Below are 17,207 nucleotides of genomic sequence, written 5' to 3' on the forward strand. Positions count from 1 at the left end.
AAATAATTAGGGTTTGTATTACTATAAACATTCGAAAAAGTTGTCAAAAAACAAATGTATAACAAATAAATGTTACCAAAGGCAAGTTACTTTTCTACCTAACTGGATAATGCTTTTAGTGCTTTTATTTAATTTAACATATTTATTCAGCTTGAAAAACATACAGTGTTTACCGATGTATTTGAAAAATGCAAATTCCGGCAAACTGTATTGGAGACGTAAATTTGGGAAAATGAGTTAAAACTAAAAAAACAATACAAAATACCGTTAGAAACTAACTTAATATATGTTACTGTATTATAGGCTGACAGTATTTTGTATAGTTTTAACTGATTTTCCTAAATTTAGGTATTCAACAGAGTCCACCGGAATTTGCATTTCTCAAATACATCGGTAAACACAATGTTTTTCTAGCTGAATAAACATGTTACATTAAATTAAAACACTAAAACATTATCCAGTTAGGTAGAAAAGTAACTTATCTTGCCTTTGGTAACATTTATTTGTTATATATTTGTTTTTTGACAACTTTTTCGAATCTTTATGTATAGTAATACAAACCCAATAATTAAAAATCTACAAATATTATGACAAGACTAAGTTGACCCAGTAGTAGGAATAAAATGTCATCTGAAAATATGAATTCATGAACGAATGTAAGGTAGACTTTGGAATTCCCTTCCTGCTAGGTCCTGGATATGACCTAAAACTATATCCGATGGTGAGGCCCCACCTTGCGGACCTTGGGGAGTGTGGAGCCACCCTTTAATTGCCATTGCTCCCAGGTCCACACTGACCTGGAGTGGTAGTACCTGTTAGGGTTCCAACTATGGGTTAAATAGAATCCGACTTAAAAAACAAATATACACCATTTAAAATCGTTCCTCAAAATAACTAGATTCAGCATTAAATAACCTGAAAAAGGTTGATATGCCGTAAAACAACAACGGCCAAAACAACCAACCAACCCTTCCTGCTTCCCTGACTGTACTGATATGCAGTAATTTAAATCTAATGTAAGCTAACATCTTGTTACACTTTTCTAGGCATGTCCCCAAATAGTAGCCCCTTAGGTCAAAGTGGCGATATGCCTTGTTAGGGGGTGAACGTAACAAAAATTTTAAAAGACAGTGAAAGAAACCTTCATCCCACTCTGCAATGTCAAGTTCTTTACAATTAGTGTTTCCACTTAACTTCTGGTTGCAATTCACCATATTATGAATAATAAATAATAACGTCATTTAGAAAAGCCATTCTTAATATAGGGATGGGAACTCCTTTACCTGCTCTGTACTGTCACCTAACAGTTTCGTAGCAAATCCTGATGTATTCAAAGAGTGAAAGTTTTGGACGCTATTTAAATCCAACGATTTACTAAACAGAGATGAAAAAAAAAGAAAAAAAAACATAACATTACTTTGGGTTTGTTTTACTCTTCACATAGATTCAAACAAGTTGTCAAAAAACAAAAAGATGTTATCAAAGACAAGATAAGTTACTTTTTCTATCTAATTGGATGGTTTTTTAGTGTTTTTATTTAATGTAACATGTTCATGCACTTAATGATCCGTGCTGAAATAATGTTATTATTTAAAAAGCCATTCTTAACATGGGGAGGGGAGGGTGTTTTGTATCTATTCTGTACTTTAACCTTACAATTGAATAAAAAAGAACATCAAACTTAAAAATACGATTTAAAAAATAGCGCGGACCACTAAGTCCATTAGCATCACTTTTAATAACATTTAGGTTCAATTATTTATTGAATGAGCAAACGATACCGCGATGGTTGAATTTCATCTTCAACATCTTATTAACAAAATAATTTGGTTAAAAATGAAAATACACTCCAGGCCAACGTTGGGGAATTACAAATAAACACTATCTTAGATTTTAGCATTTGTTGTTTAAAAAAAAAAAAAAAAAAAATGCTAGAAACGCAATTTCCGAATTAACTTTTTTTTTCCCTCCAATTTTCGAAACTTTTGGCGCTAAAAAAGTAAAAAAGGGGGAGTTAATGCTTATTAGTACTTACTTGACATTTTCTGTGCATATATGGTCTCTCACACACATTTCAAGATACAAGCACACACATTTCAAGACACACAAACACACACATTGTAAGACATATTTCATTTATTTTATATGTAACATCTTAATAAAAGTTTTTGTTTTAATTATTTCGTTGCCTGGAAGAACAGGCGACGCAACACTGTTGCGTCGCAACAGTGTCAGTTTAAAAATTATTCTATTTTTCTAAAAAAATAAAAAATAATAATAATAAACTAATCAGTAAATATTTTATAATGTAGTTTATTTTTATAATACTAAATACTGATTTAAAACAGTGAAACAATGATATTTTATTAATTTAGGCAACAAAAAAGTATAATGCGAATTCTTTATCTGACACTGTTTGCTGCGGACTTCGAGTCACCTGTTCTTCTCATTGATCAATTATTTCAAATCAAAACAATGATTAAATGAATTATTTGATCAGCATTTTTATTTATATTGAATCAATATGAATATGCTAGCAACAATAAACACCCGCCCTTTCCGAATCAATGAGCGTTCTATTTTTTAATTAAGTAAAAAAAAAAAAACAACCAAACAAAAAAAATGAAGACTTAAATAATTATTAATCTAATGTAATTAGCAGATGAATTTTTATTTTTGTTTTGCTTAGTTTTATAAATTAATAAATCAAAGTGTAATATATGTTCCATCTCCTCCTCGGTCAAGGAAAAGAAATCCCCCTGGACTGAGGCAATTAAAATTTTTGTTCAAATCCAGAGTGCCCGTTTTGAAAGAGTTTTGTCATATTTAAAGTGGATTTCATGTCTAATTTCGCCATTTTGGGAAGACAAGTAAATATGGAGTAATTAATTAGTTTGCGATTCAAAATAAATAAAAACACGGGGAAAAATTTAGAAATTAAAGTAGTTGAATTATAAAAATGAACACTTCACATTCAAATCGTTAAAGATTTTACTATTTTACGTGGAAAATACAGCTTTCCAAAACACTCAGAGTTTGGATAAAAATAGGGTACTTAGACTAAGAAGGATTTCTTCACAAACGGCGAAAATATAAATATAGTATCAGAACAGATATTACACTTTGATCATCGCCAATATATTCATGTTAAATATATATATATATATATATATATATATATATATATATATATATATATATATATATATATATATATATATATAAAACACTTTGCTTCATTTTAGGAAAATTTCATCCACGGCAAAGGAAGAGTTAACACCCCACAACTATCTTAACTATGTTAAGAATGGCTTTCTAAATTTTCCGTGAAATGTTAACTGCACAAGTGCATTTTTTTTTCTAAATAGAATTTTATATATATATATATATATATATATATATATATATATATATAAATTACGTCAATGAAAAATTTAAATGGCTGGCTTACGAAGAAATCGAGATGCATTGTGAAAGATTTAATTTCGTAATCAATGTTTTCTTTTTAGATTAGGATTTTAAAAATTGGTTTTAATTTACGTTAATGCATTTCATTTCAATGATATTCGAATGATTAGAAAATATATAAGTCACGTAGAGGCGAGAAAAACTCAAAATTTTATTAATTTTCTATATTTTATACTATTTATATTTTTTTTTTCGTGATAAAATTGTGATAGGTATTTTATTTATGACATTTAATTAATATTTAAATCTGGGTAAAATTTATGAAATGACCTCGGAATATAATGGACCCATTAATTTATTAAAATCTCAGTGAAAAGGTATTAATTTGTGTAAATCAAAAAGACTTGAATATTCGGAGATAAAATTTTAGTATAAGAAGTTATATCTCTGAAAAGTAAAGAAAAAAACAATCACTCCGAAGTAGAAAAATATTGCATTTTCTTCTTTTAATATAAGCGTTCATTTAGTGTTAAATTTATAGCAATCAAAATAAATAATATTTTGTTTTTAATTTCAATTACGGTATGGGTTGCAACCAGTTACATTCGCAAAAAAAAAAAAAATAATAATAATTTCGAAAAGACGTTTGTCTTTATTTTCTTTTACCTGTTCCGCCATATTGAATAAATAACATAACTATGGAAGCCCATAAGTGCTTATAAAATCATATATAATAATATTATAAGTACAATAATAAGTACCCAAAATAATAAAATAACGTTACTTTTAGAGAAATCGCTTTCATTATATATCGATTAAAAAAAAGAAAAAAACAAACAAACAATTTTAGGTGTCGTCATATTGTTTATCGCTTCAATAAAAGTACGACAGCACAGAAGGCTCACTAATAACGTTTTTACGTGCACAAAAGATAAAACAAGTTTCATGAAGCAGTGAAACGTCGAAATAGTTGACCATTTTGTGCTGCCGTAGTTTACAATCTTAAACATGAACATTTAGTTTTCGAGCTTTCCCAAATTATTAGGAAAAAAAAATCATTAAAATAAACATTTTTAATCAATTTATTTTTAGTCAATGTTTCATCGATTTTTTAAATTATTTATTTTTTTATTTTAAAAATTCTTTTCATAGGATTCCTTTTAAAATTAAATTCGATTATTTAAAATTCTACCTCATTAAAAAGAAAATACAGAAAAAGAAATTTATGTTGTAACGTATCCGCCACTGAGCGAAGTAAGTAGTCATATTCCAAAAGTAACGTAAATTGCTCAAGTTTTTAATTAAGAAAACCAAATTTTATGAGTAAGCAAAAAGGTACTGTCTCGCTTCGCAATATTAAAAAAAAACATGGGCAGATAAGTTCACCATAATTCAAACTTGCGATCAACAACCTTGTAATGCTATAGATTTCAAATTAATCGCTTTAAATTGCTTTATAGTGATTTTCTTTATAAAAAATAAAACTTAATTTAGGTGATTTTTGGAGTATGACATTTTCGTTACGGATACGGGCTTCAAAGATTTTTCTGTAGATTTTTTATATTAGGTTGAATTCCATACTTTTAAATGCTAAAAAAAATAAGAAAAGACATAAAAGCTTTAGGTTTGACGTTTCAGTATAATTCAGGTCAGCGTAATTTCATTGATCGGTAAATTTCGTGGATTTACGGAAATGTCCGATTGTAAAAAAATCCCACCAAATCATTATTTTTACTAAGTAGTTAGTAAAATAAATAGATTTATAAGGATTTCTTTTTTCTAGTTTTTTTTTTAAGAGAAAGAGAGAAATTGAGTTAAAGAGAAATAAATATGAAATAAAAGTAACGATGAAAAAAAAACAGCGAATTTAATTTGTAATTTGCCAGAGTTAAAATCACCTGGAAACTCCGGTAGAAATTTACACAGCAACAATTTCTTACGAGACTTGTACAAGTGTACATCGAGCAGAAGCCAATACTATACTACACAAATCGTCAAAGAACACGTGCTTGTTCGATCAGCTTGTTCTAAAATCGAACGTTTAATTATATCGATTTTTATCAATAAAATTTTGAATTTAAAAGTTGAAATTTTTAAAATGGGTTTCTTTTCCATAAAATTTTTAATAAATCAAATTTAAAAAGGTTTATTTTATTTTTCGAAACTTTTTGGGATTCGAAAAAGTTTTTCTAAAGTTTTTATTTGTGAAATTAAAGAAAATTGGACACTTTTTTTTTTTAATTTGAAAAATTTTATTCAAAAATTTTAATTTTCAAACTAAAATACTTTTTGCGATAATCTTTAAAAAATGTTAAAAAAAAGCTTAAACAAGTTTTTTTAATTGTTTTTTTTTTTTTAATTTGTTTTTAAAGCTTTGCGATTAAGTATTTAAGGATGTTGGGTTAATCCCGATGTTTTATAGTGAATTACAAAATTAGGATTTTAGTAAGCACTCTTTTTTAATATCGAGTATTTTTTTTTTTTTTTTTTTTTTTTCATAGAATAATATCTTAATTATAACATTTTATAATGTTTAATAATGTCTACCTTGGGAGTTGTTCGTCTTGGTTTTTTGAAGTCGCTGGAAGAATGGCTTGAGTAATTCACCAGCATATATATATATATATATATATATATATATATATATATATATATATATATATATATATATTTTATAACAAAGCCAAAAGAGGATTTTTGGAATGGCTAAAGAGAATGATTCGAAACTAATATTTTTTGTAAAGTTGACAATGTGGCCGAAGTAATAAATAGATAGAAATAAAAACTGCGTAGTTGAGTTGGGTGTCCATACATACGATTGACCAAAGACAGTTCGCAATGGGTATTGACATTTAGGCAAAGTTATGGATGGACAAAAGTGATAAAATAATAACGATGAACAAGACACAACCAACCCTGTGTGTGTGAAGCGTGAAGCGATGAGGAACAGTCGAGAGAAGCGTTTCTTGTTTTTTTGGGTTTTTTTTTTTTGTTTTGTTTTATAGAATAATGGCTTCCATCGGCGAGAAGTGGAGGATTTTTCAGGTAGCAAGAACTTTGGAAAAAGAGGAAGAAGAGAGACCTTCTCTCGTATAACAAGAGGAGTAGTAACAGAGTGAGAGTCTCTCTCTCTATCTCTAGATTCATGGTCATGCATGTAGATATATAAACATTTGTATGTCATGTTAGTTTAGTAGTTTAGTAGGCACGCGCACACGGACATACTTATATATACTCTCTCTCTCTCTCTCTCTCTCTCTCTCTCTCTCTCTCTTTTATATATAAATCCACTCAAAACTCATTTGTTTTGCTTATTTATACAATAATTATTGGCTACATATGTGCATACGTGTTTCTGTGGTGGTACCTCTATTCAAAGGGCACAGAATAGAGACACCACAGAGACAAATATACACATATATAGCCAATAATGTTTGTATAAATAAACACACTATATCGAGAGTAAACATACCAAATCCAAAAGATGTATTTATTTCACATTCATACTACGAGGGGCATGCAATAAGTAATGCCCCTGACCCACTTCCAGTTGTCTGATATAGCTGAAATTTTGCATGTGCAATGATTGTTATCTCTACGGGTTATGTGGCAAATTACAGCTCTGAACTAATTGTAGTTTCTGTTTTACAGGTGCTTGAACTGAGTCGGGTGTGAAATGGAGCCTGTTGAATGTCGAGCAGTGATCAGGTTTTTGTATTTGAAAGGACGCACACCACAGGAGACTTTTGATGAAATGAAAGAAACTTATTGTGATAATTCCTCATCATGTGACTTTGTAAAATGCTGACATTGTGAATTCAAACATGGCCGGAAGTCTGGGGAAACAGCTTCCAAGACCTGGTCGCCCCCTTCTACCACTGATGAGGCATCTGTCCGTCAAGTTGAGGCTGCCATTTTGGAAGACTGGCGCATTACTATTCGCCAAATAGCCCAAGATGTCAAGATTAGTACAGGATCTTTGGAAACTATCATTCATGACCATTTGCATACGCATAAGGTGTCTGCCTGATGGATTCCCAGGTTGCTCACACCATTTCAGAAGCGAGAACGCGTTGAGTGCTCCAAGATGAATTTGGAGATGTGCCAAGAAGATGAGTCAAAGTTTTTCAAAAGACTGATTACACAGGATGAAACCTGGGTCCATCACTATGATCCAGAAACCAAAGCCCAGTCAATGCAGTGGAAGCATTTGGACTCACCACCTCCAAAGAAGGCAAGGATGCAGCTCTCAGCTGGCAAGGTCATGCTCACAGACTTCTGGGACCAAGACGGAGTAGTGATGACAGATTTCCTGGCAAAGGGTATCACAATTACAGGAGCCTATTATGCTTCACTTTTGAGGAAATTAAGGGAAGTTATCAAAATCAAGAGGCGAGGCAAGATCAGCAAAGATACCATCCTCCTGCAGGACAACGCTCCGGTTCACAACTCGCATGTCGCCAGATCAGAAGCATGGGCGTGTGGTTATGAAATCCTTCCCCATCCTCGCTACTCTCCGGACCTTGCACCCTCTGACTTTCACCTCTTCCCAGCCATGAAGTTGTTTTTGAAAGGAAAGCATTTCCCAGATGATGCAGCCTTGATTTCTGAAGTCACGTCGTGGTTGGAGGACAAACCTGGGGGTGTTCTTTTTTTCCCGTCTTTTTTTTTCTTCCCACTGACACGCGAATTAATCATACGTTCAAACGCCTCTGAGTCAACAAACAATCTTCTTGCCAATAAAAGAAATACCGGCTTTTTATAGATGCCCAAATTTGACCGTGTCTTAATTTGCAGATGCTGCCTTTTCGTTTCTTATCGGTCAGGTTTCAAGTTCGAGTGTCGGTGACTTTTTATAATACGCACACACCACCCTTGGGCGCTTGTTTTCATGACTGTTGCCACACGCCTCCCTAATTTCATAGTCACACAAGCTGCATCCTGGCAATGGTCGTTTTTGTGGGGACTCTTCAGAATCGTGGGTTTGATCAGGAGTGTGCTTCATGACCATCTTCCAAGTCTGTTTCATCATCAGGTATCAGACTTTCTGACCTGCTCTTTGAAGACAAAAGTACACTGTCTCAAGGGCACACGTCCTTTATGTGTCGGGGCATCCAAGATGTACTGTAGACTAATTATCTCGGTTACCCAACCCTGGCCAAATCTGGTGGTACAACGACTCTCCGATGACTTCACGCACACAGTTTCCAATTTGGTAGGAACTGTGCTCGGGGCCTGCTACTGGTGGTATAACATCAATTCCTTTCACCTGGACCTTGTACCAGTATATAGCATTGGCTGGTGAGGTCAAAGATGACTTGTTTGTATCAGTAGACGGCCTCTGGTATGGAGCAGTGCATTCCAACCGTGATCTGTTTCATAGTGTGATGTCATTGCTCTGCTATTCCCAGTTGGGGCATATGCATAGCAAAATCTCAAGTTCACGCCCCATTCATTAAAAGCACTTAAGCATGCCCTTCCTCTCATATTTTTTAATTTATCACCTGCGTGAAGACGATTCATTCACAAGAGAAAAAATGTTGCCCAAATATACTAATATATATATAGAGAGAGAGAAAGAGAGAAGAAATAGATGATGAAAATAAAATCGGATAAATTACAATGTTTATAGATAAATTCAAACAAGGAATTATAAAAATGAAAATCTTTAATCCATGGATTTTCAAACGTATACACTTTTCATCAGCTAAATCGCTGGATTCTTGTTTGAATTTGATGGATCAATAAATACTGTAATTTGTTCAATTTTATTTTCATCATTTAATTCTCCTATCTCTTTAATTGCTCTATCTAGTATATTGAGCACTATAGTAAACCTAATTAAAATTAATAGTGATAAAAATAATTGATAATAATTATCTATCTTAACTATTATGCTAGAGTGACTTCTGGACCTTGAAAAGTGGTAACTTCCTAGTATATATATATATATATATATATATATATATAAAAAGAGAGAGAGAGAGAAATAAAAAAGGAACAAACCAAGTTATGCGTTCATCAATGTTTCATCCTCTGAATGATTGAAAGTAAGAAAACAAAATGCCAGTACAAATATTTGAAAATATATTTTTATTGTAATGAAAAATGTGTGACACTGTTCTATTTCAGAAACGGATATATTCCTCTCAATCTCTCGTATATATATATATATATATATATATATATATATATATATATATATATATATATATATATATATAAGCTATTCAATATTAATAAATTTGAAATCAGGTTTAGTCTTTTTTTCATCCCAGGCTATAAGGAAAGCTCTCCTTCTGTGTATACAACCTTTCAGGCATTCATTCTATACATTTATCAGCTTTTTCCTGGGTCATGAGTTAGCTGTAGAATATGGTACTTCTCAGCATTACAAAGTGAGCATTGTTTTAATTCAAGGGAGTATGAGGGTTTGTGTTCAATATTCCTCCATTTAATGGTAATTTTAATTTTAAATTTAATTTAAATTTAAAATTTGTTTAATCTGATGGATTATTTTTTTTTAGAAAAAGTTTTGAAGAGTATATTTAAAATTAATATACAATAGGTTCCTTCAGACTATTTAAAATAAATTTACACTTGACCCATATTAGATGAGCGATTGAAAGAGAATATAAGCATGTGCACTACAGTACATATGGAAAAAGAATTAAAGTTAAATATAGTATTATATAAATAAAAATAATTATCATCCATAGGAATTAGGCTCGAAAATATCGGATTTAAAGATTTTTAGTGCAGTTGATGGAACCTTTACAAAGTTGTCTCCCTTAGACTAGTTTAAGAATTAGTTAAGATAAAAACAATTACGTTTAAGACCGTACAAATTTTTTTTATAATTTTAAATTGATAAATTAATAAACCACTTGTTTTCATAGGTGATGCGGCAAATAGTTCACATATATAAAATTATTAATAACAGAACCATTTAAGAATATTCCAGTTCTTCCTTTTCATTTTTCTTTCTTTTTCTATGCCTTTTTTTGTTTCTTTGGCGTCCAAAATATTAAGTGGACAATTTTTTAAATTTAATCATTTGAAATTTAAGATTTTAAAAAAATGAGATTTGCACGAGATCTTGTATGTGTATGTTTCCATTTCTGGTTATAAACAGATGAGATAAATCGGTTGAAGAGAGCTTGATATGGGGACCTAAAATGGTTCCCTATTATCAGGTTTTAAACCAACGTTTCCAATGACTTATCTCATCTAAACTTTCTGAAAATAAATATATATATATATATATATATATATATATATATATATATACATACACGTTTTATTTTTTATTACTTTCTGTTAAGTTACATTATTGTTTCAGCTACACGGCCGTTTTTTTGGCCGTCTGTAGCGTCCTCAGACTTTTACAGAAATGTTCCTATTTTGGGATGAAAGAGTGGAAGAGTGAATCAGGTCGGGGGGGGGGGGGGTTGCGAGGAGGGTGGAAGAGGAAGGGAACAAGGAGGGAAGGTGGGGGAGCGTTTGGTATGTTGATAATGTTTTAGTTTTGGGGTTTAAGGAACTTGTGGGGGAGGACCTGGGAAGTTCATTTCTGGTGTGGCTGAGGGCATAGGGATACATGAGGGGAAGGGGAATATGTGGGGTGGGAAGAGGGGGTTACTTTAAAATTCGAGTCTTAGTGTTAAAGTTTTTAGCGGCTGGGCTGTCTCATTGCTTGGTAAGTATGTCTTGAGCTGTTGGGTGTTGCTTATGTTTGGAGGCGGGGGGGGGGGGCTATCTCCACTATATATATATATATGCTGGCCACTCAGCATTGTCCGGTCATACCATACGCTTAAACATGATGTTTTAATTTATACAGATGTATATATTTTTATAGAATCAATCCTCTATTGATTATTATATATTACAAGGAATAATTTGACCGGTGAACTAATTTAAAAAAGAAAAAAAAAAACAATTCAAAAACTTTTAAATAATAATGATAATGTCGTTCATCAAATTCCGTCTGTGTTTGTTTACAATATCATGTCAGCTGATATTTGGGCTTGACGATGAATGCCCCAGAAGTCACTTCTGATTAATTTTAAAATAGGCATACGAAGAAATGATTTGCAGCAATTTTAAACGGTACCTCTTCTTTTATCATAAATTGAACTCATTGATAAGAAAAAATTAAAATAAAATCATGACGTACACCCAGATTTGAACAGGAGATCATTCGGTCTGTAGTCGAATGCTCTACCACCGAGCTACATCTCGAGATGACAATAAATGTGGGTTTTTTTTTAGAAAAAATGATTTGCCGAGATTTTATTGTCACCCTTGGCTGGTGTAATGTAAAATATTCCCTGGTAAAAATGTTTTTTGATCTATTTATCTATAAGAGAGAAAGGCTATTTTTAAGATCAGATTTTTTTTTCGATTTTCAATACTTATCAGATGAGTTTCTATACAAAACATATCTAAGAATACTACCATGTGAAATTATAGGTTCAGGCGTTTCGGAACCTATGAGGAGGAAACTCACACGCACACACACAAAGTGACTTTTATATAGTAGTAGATATATATATATATATATATATATATACTAGCGGGGGTACCCGGCGTTGCCCGAGTGTTTGTTTCCGGGACGGGGGGGGGAGGAGTTTTAAAAAATGTTATGGTAGGTAAGTAGGAAGGATCAAACCCGGAGTCATGAGTAAAAGTAGGAAAATAAAGTGTGAAAAAAAAAACAAATAAAACATCTGCAACGTTAACAGTTCGGCCACCAAGAAAAGTCCATTCCAGTTGTTTAGGAAAAAAAAAAAAAAACGACTACGGTAGGTCGGCGCGAACGTGAAAATATAATGTGAATTGTCCAGCACGCTAACCACTACGCCACAGAGCACTGCAGCTTAGTTTAGTGATTTTAAATAACTTCACATGAAAGAACTACGAAGCCAAACCGGTGTTCTCTTCTCAACTGTTCCTTGTGAACGATCCCCAAACGGTGTTAAGTGGTGGCAGGGGGAGGAGGAATTGATTAGAGAGAAAATATTTTACCACTTCCATTGATCTTAACCGATTTTGGCCGTGACTTCTCAGCAGAAAAAGTATAGAAATCTAAGATTATAGAGGAATTTGAGAAATAATAAGCCTATAACACACCTCAGATATTGTTCTGCCGTTTGTGCATATTATATTTGCATGAAATATCTTGATTTTTAATCCTATTAAGGTCAAAATCCGACGGGAAAAAATGAGTTCATTTTATTTATATAGAGATAAAAGTGACCTTGACTGTCTGTGTGCAGAACAATCTTTACCAAACTATTCTGCCAAATTTTTAGTTTACAGATTTGAAACTTGATATATATGGGATTTGAACTTGTTGAAAAAATTTGATTTTGTTTTTATTCAGTATAATAGCGGCTAAGGAGTCAAACTTGAAAAAATTGGAATGTGTCAACCATAATTCGAGTAGATATGTTACTTCTACACATGCGCAAATATACATTCATATCTTTAACAACAGTATTTTTTAAGTTTTTATATGTGCATGGACTTAGTTCATGCTAAAAAATCTGAATCAATAATCGTATTGGAATCGGGAATTTAGTTATTTTTGAAATTATTACTATATATTAGGTACAATATAATATTCAATAGAAAATTGGCTCTGTAATAATAAATATGAAATTTGCATGAATTAAAATATATTTAAGCGTATTTTATGACCGGCAAAGTTGGGCACTCCTCCTCTCCTGCTAATAACAAATAAACAAGAAACACGTGTGGTGTTTATCCGTGCTGTTTCTCACCCTGCTGTTTCTCTTCATCGCATTTCATGAGTGTCTGTCAGTTGTCTCATCTATTTAGCTAAAACAAATAAGGCTCTTTTCATTAGATACATGGAGACGTTTTTTTTTTTTTTCAAGGTTTCATTTGGAGATAATGGACTTAGGAGAGGGAGACTAATATTATCTTGATAATTATTTACTTCTTAAACTTAACTTTCTAACTTAACAAAATGAGTGACGTGCATGGAAAGACATTGAAATAACATTTACCTAGATTACAAGTTTCCTACATTATTGGCTGTGTTTTGTTCGTACGGCTTCCAACAAGAGATCTGAAAACCTTAGGTTTCTCTTACTCAAAAAAAAAAAGGATGTGACATCTGTTTTGTCTACATTGATTCACCTCTACATCCTACCTCAAATTTATGTCACTCGTGTTTAGGAATGATTCTATTCACAAATTAAGGTTATCCTGACCTGCACTAAATGTAATCCTTATCAAAATTTACATTAGCTAAATTAATCGAACTCCACCAAATGGGTGAAACAAGAAAAACAGCTTTTGGTACACAACGATTGATTTTGACCTTTGCATATCCTAGAAGCATCACTAAATAAACAGAAAAACGAGTCGCTTGTTTTTTGCTTTTTTTGTCAGCAAGATTTATTTTTTGATACAGGCTACGCTTTCATTATTCTTCTTCTTATTATTATTATTTACAAAACTTTTTATTAAACAAACAAGAGATAATTGTTTTACATTTTAATAGCTATATTATTTTTGGTAGTTATTTTCATTTTTAAGTATATTAAGTATTTTAAAGGTGAATGCTCCGACGAACTACAAGCCCTTGTGCCCCTTGGACGTAAATACCTCCAACAAACCCGATAAGCAGCAAAATCCCACCACTACACAGTAGAGATCCCTAGATGTAAGAAAGCCTTCTACTCTAATAGTTTCTTCCCCAAAACTGTTAAACTTTGGAACTCCCTTTCGGGTTCATGTTTTTCCAACTATACTGACATGCAGAAGTTCAAGTGTTATGTGAACAGAGATCTCACTGTTCAACTTCCTACGTAGTATCCTTGCAACTTATGCCCTCGTTAGTAGCTCTCTATATCAAAGTGGCATATCAATTTCTTGGCCTTTTGGTCAGGATCAGAGTGTGGTATCTGTTCTTCAGATGCTGCACTTCATTTTCTTGTTCTCTTTCGGTGGAGGAGAAATCCTTCACGACTGAGACAATTTTTATTTTTGTACCTTTTCTCCACGTTAAAAAACGACCCTGGTGTCTAACTCTGTCCCGTGGGGAGGCATAGTAAATAGGTATATCAAAGTGGCACTGTGTCTTACTTGGGGTGAAAATGAAATATAAAAAAAAAAAATTTAAATAAAAAAAAAAAAATACACAAGTTGTTTGTATCTTTTTTTGTCAAAAGATGAATTATTAATATAGAGAAAATTTTATTATCCTTCGTTTGTTTATTAAAAAGTTTTGTAAATAAAAATAATAATAAAAAGAAAATGGACTCTAGATTAAAAAATAAATCTTGCTGACAAAAAAAAAACAAAACAAACAATTCATTTTTTATGTTTATTTACAGATGTCACTAGTGTGTGCAAAGGTCAAAGTCAACCAGTGTCAACCAACAGCTGTCCTTGTTTCACCCATCTGGTGAAGACCTTAAACCCTAATTGATCTGACAGATTAAATAATATATTCAATGAGAAAATTCATTCTTTTTGTTTACATTTTTACAATACTGATAAACGAAAGTACTCAATTTATTTTTATGAAAGACAATCGCTTTAACATTTATGTATAAACGATAAGATTCCACTGACATTTTTTTATAAGTTTTTATCAGGAACGTTAACTTAAGAATAAATTTTTATGGACCATTAAAAGTCAATTTCACAAACCAACTGTTTAACAAATGTTTTTGGCTTCCTTGGAGTTTTGTTGTATCACCGTGTGTAAAACAATACACAGATAATATTATAATATGAAATAGATTTATTCCAATAGGTACAATAATAGAAATTCATATCAGGCAGCAACAACTAGTAACTTGGTAAATGAACCACTAAGGGTTCAAGATGGTTTCGTATTTTCAACTTGCAGTTTTAATATTTTTAAATATACGTAGACCAAGGGTCGGCAACCTATGGCCCGCAGGCAGGATCCAGCCCGTGAAGGCATTTGGACCGGCTCGCAAACCTGGATACCAATGACTCTACTTTTAATATGAGAGACGAGGCTTTCAAATTCAACAAAAGGCCTGCTGTTATCTTCCTGATTCACCAAGCACAATTACTATGATTGCAAAAACAATCAAAACCTAATCACCTCTATTTCTGCGTAAAATAAACATAAAACACAAACTGAGAGACAATTTGATGACCGACTAGTGACAAACATTAAACAAAGACAAATTCAAAGGGACAATATTGTCTCAGTAAGCTTCTAGTTTATGCTCCATGAATGTGTGGATGTTATTGCATGTGTACATACTTGCAATTATTTGTATCCATATGTAGCTGTAAATGGGTTTCGTTTTTATTTAAGTGTGTGTGTGTGTGTGTGTGTGTGTGTGTGTGTGTGTGTGTGTGGTTCGTTTGTCGTACAATTTTCAATAATACTTCTAAAGATATGCATCATAATTTCATCCATTTCACTTCGGTTGATTTTTTTTTACTTTGACCTATTTTGACGTTTCTTGAGCAAAACTAATTTTTGTTAAGTGTTGTTTTTTTTAGTTTAGATTTTCTTTGATTACTGAATGTTTATTCTAATTATTATTTTAAATATTTAGGTTGACAGGGGATCTGCAGATGTAATTTTCCTTATTTTTTCATTAATTACATTCGTCCGACATGCAACCTATTATTATAACATAGATAATCCGGCCCACTGGGGGTGGGGGGGTTCAAACAAGTTGCTGATCTCTGACATCACATGTTCAAGCCACATCACTACAAGTTTTTTGTTTACAGCGACCAATTCCATTGTGTAACTACAGATCCTATGTCATGTTAAAAATAGAGTCATTGGTATCCAGGCTTGCGAGCCGGTCCAAATGCCTTCACAGGCTGGATCCTGCCTCTGGGCCATAGGTTGCCAACCCTTGGTCTACGTATTAGAAGGATCGTACATGGAAAATATCACACTATATCCCATCAAGAACAATAGTGTAAAGAACCTGTATTGCATATATGAAAATGCTATGGTGGTATCAATGTTGGAGAATGAAGCCAGGTAATACCAGATTTTCCGAAAATACAAAAACAGCTTTTGAGGTAAACATTTTTTTTTTTAAATTGCTGACGTAGGATTACATAAGTTGAACAGAAAAAAGAAAATTCCAATTTGTGCAATGTTAAAAACGCTTTGTTTTAGGTCAAATAACAAAACAGAAAGAAATGTCCATTTAAGAGCAGTTGTTTGCATTCTTTCGTCATAGCTACAACCCACTACTCCGTCTCTCTCTCCATAACCAAAAAGCTAAAATTGTCAAAATAAAGTGCAGTTTGGTTTTATATCAACAAAGAAAAGCAGAGCAGGTTTTATACATACATAGTCTATGCTTGCTCATTATATAACATCGATCTAATAAAATGGTTATCACATTATAACGTTACCGATACTGCACCATCCACACCGGGTGTCCTTAACCTCATCGGATTCCACCCGATATGACAGGTGTTCTTTCGCTCGTACATTGTCCTGTCACAAGTTGGCCTGTTGATCATCTTCACCCACTGTGTTTTCGTGGTGGGGCGCTTTGCCTCTCGATCGAATCGTCTCCTACCCTGTGTAGGTAATCTCCGGGTACATCAATCACTCCGCTGGTCCTTGCAGCTTACTGCAAAATGAAGAGTTCTCACCACAAACAAACAGAACTCCGGTCTATAATAATACAAACTATTAATTTCATTACTTCATAACAGCTACCGTCTAAATTGAGGTGACTGACTATAGCAGTGAAACGATGTAAGACCAGACCAGTAAAGTCACAGATTTCCCATTA

General features: G+C 32.4%; 1 protein-coding gene across 3 annotated transcripts in view; it reads right to left on the bottom strand.

The window, feature by feature from the left end:
- The window catches only part of LOC145266374 (histone H3.3A), a 55,667-nt gene extending 49,121 nt beyond the window's left edge, over positions 1-6,546 (bottom strand). The window contains exon 1 of one of the 3 annotated variants that reach the window (XM_080122000.1): positions 6,324-6,546. The gene's annotated coding sequence lies outside the window, so the exon portion shown is untranslated. Of the gene's footprint in view, positions 1-2,035; positions 2,153-5,955 lie in introns of those variants that run through there. The other 2 variants (XM_080122001.1, XM_080122002.1) reach the window with 2 other exon arrangements.
- Positions 6,547-17,207: the final 10,661 nt, after the last annotated feature.

This window comes from Euprymna scolopes, chromosome 41 (assembly GCF_053919585.1).
Source record: "Euprymna scolopes isolate OS-2025 chromosome 41, ASM5391958v1, whole genome shotgun sequence".
In the NCBI taxonomy this organism is placed as follows: domain Eukaryota; kingdom Metazoa; phylum Mollusca; class Cephalopoda; order Sepiida; family Sepiolidae; genus Euprymna; species Euprymna scolopes.